Source organism: Chenopodium album, chromosome 23, assembly GCF_948465745.1.
Source record: "Chenopodium album chromosome 23, dcCheAlbu1.1, whole genome shotgun sequence".
Taxonomy (NCBI): domain Eukaryota; kingdom Viridiplantae; phylum Streptophyta; class Magnoliopsida; order Caryophyllales; family Amaranthaceae; genus Chenopodium; species Chenopodium album.
Genome location: NC_137856.1, coordinates 18,226,257 through 18,228,793, shown reverse-complemented (window position 1 = coordinate 18,228,793; position 2,537 = coordinate 18,226,257).

The following is a 2,537-nucleotide window of genomic DNA, read 5'->3' as shown; positions in this document are numbered from 1 at the left end:
AATAGGTATAAGAAGAGAGAGAAAATCGCCAAAATTCAATCGGAAAAGACCCACGTTGGTGCGGCCACACAACAGGGGATGTGCGCCCGCACAACCATGGTGTGCGGCCGCACATCCCTCGTGTGCGCCCGCACATTCTGCGCGTGCGGCCGCACTCAGCTGGGTTTCTTCGAATCTTCAACTCTTCAAGCTCAAGGGGTGCACACATGATTTATGATGGTGATGAAGGACAAGGTAGGCAGTAGCTAAGGCTTAATATTGAGGGCACACACTTCCTTTGAAGGAAGCACAAGAGAAGAACCAAGACTTGGAACTTCCACTTCTTTGCATCTTGAGCTTCCCAAACTCCATGAACTTGATCCTAAAGCTTCTTCCACCATAGTGGATCACCAAAATCAAGACCCGAACCTCGTCCAATACCTACAACCACGAAAATAGAGCAAATAAAGAAGAAAAGACTAGAAAACCAATGAAAAGCACAAAAGCTACAAATAAGAGAAGAAAGGTAAAACTAAGCAACAAAGCATAAAACTAAGCACTTATTAAGCAAGAAAGCAATGAAAAGAGGACAAAAAGGACCTAAATGCTCATCAAATGTGTGCCATTTATGACACACATCAGACCTACCCCAAAAGTTGAAGGATACCGAAAATTTCTCCGTACCTTGCAAAATCAAAGGAAAATTATTCCAAAATGCTCTTTGTGATCTTGGTGCTAGTGTTAGTATCATGCCTTATTCCGTTTTTAAGAAAATTAAGCTAGGTGAACTCCTTCCATCCAATATGACCCTTCAATTGGCCGATCGTTCTATCAAGTTTCCTACGGGGAAAGTTGAGGATGTTCCTCTTAAGATAGGAGAGTTCACCATTCCCGTTGATTTCATTGTGCTTGAGATTGCGGAAGATGATCATATCCCTATCATCTTAGGAAGGCCTTTCTTAGCCACCTCGGGAGCCTTGATAGATGTTAAGAAAGGTCGTATTACCTTGAGAATTGGTAAGAATGAGGAAAGCTTTGATTTAAAACCAACACATGAGTCTTTGTCCCTTGTAAAAGGAATTATGTGTGTTAATTCCCCTCGCCCTATTGATGATGTATGCACTATTGATTCTTCACATACCGATTTTCTTGAGAATTATGATGATGTGATTTTGAGTTGTGATTGCAAGAAGGTTAGTGAAGATAAAGTGATGATTCCCAAGCTTATGGACGAGGAGGAAGTTGATATTCCTCATTGGTTTGAACTCCATCCTCAAGATGAAGGTGATGATTCTATGAGTTTAGATGGTGAAGGACCATTTACAAAGAAAAACAAGGCAAAGAAAAGAGCACGAGCTTCTAAGAAAAAGAGAAAGAGAAAGAAGTTAAGGAAAGAAAAGCTTGCATTTGAAAGGTCTTTGTATGAAAGCTTAGCAAGCAACAACGAGAAGTTGCTTGAAGTTGAAGAGGAATTTGCTCTTTCTACTACCTTGAAGAAGGTGGTGTTCTTTGACCCTCCATGATTTGGAGGAAGGGTCGAGCTTAGGACCTTAAGCAAGCGCTTCCCGGGAGGCAACCTGGAGATTCTAACTCTTCTTTTTATTTTTGAATTTTCTTATTTTTGTTTCTTTTATTACTTTGTCTTTTCTTTCACTTTTCTACTTGATTGGATTTTTAGGATGACCTTTTGCGGAATTGGAATTCTACAAGTATGCATGATGAATGGAAGGTGTTCGTGGCACAAATCATATTTTATTCGATTCTAATCAAAATTTGAGGTAAAAGGGGTAAGAATTTTAGAGCGGTAAGATAGGAAATTAATGTTTTGATAGTTGGAGGAAATTAATACTTAGTGAATTTTTGTGGTGAGCACATGAATTTTCAACTTTGAGGTCTTTGAAAATGATTTTAGCTACTGCCTATGTTGTTCCTTATCACCATCATGATTCATGTGCGCACCCAAATAGGCAGTAAGAATCAAAATGATGAGAAAAAGAAGGATTTAGAAGCGCCCAATTTTTGCGGCCGCACACGAGGCATGTGCGGGCGCACAGCCTGCGTGTGCGGGCGCACCAGCAGCATGTGCAGCCGCACACCTGCTGCCGTGCTTCATCTTTTTTCCTTCTTCTTCTTTTTCTCATTCCTTCATTCATCCTCTTCTAACTCACGAAAACCTCTTTCAAACCCTCCTCTTGTGCACACCATTTCCTCCCTCATTCACCATTAAAAAAATCCTTCACATTCCCTTTTTGCTTAGTTTAGTTTCCTTTTATTTGTTGTTTTCTTTTCTTTGTTTTTAAGTTACTAACCATTTTCTTTGTTCATAGTTTCTTTTATTTCTTTTTCTCACTTGGTTCCTTGAAGAGCTTATGGATATGGCATGCTACCAAGTGGTTTCTAATCACTTCATTTATTTTTGTTAAGCTTGGAAACCCGGTGTGACCTTTTTTATTTTCTCTTTATTTTCCTTGGTTGCATAGAATAGGATTAGTTTAGGAGAAGTTGAATGGTTCGAGGATGGATGCTTGTTAACATGTAATGTGTTTGGGATCGGTGAC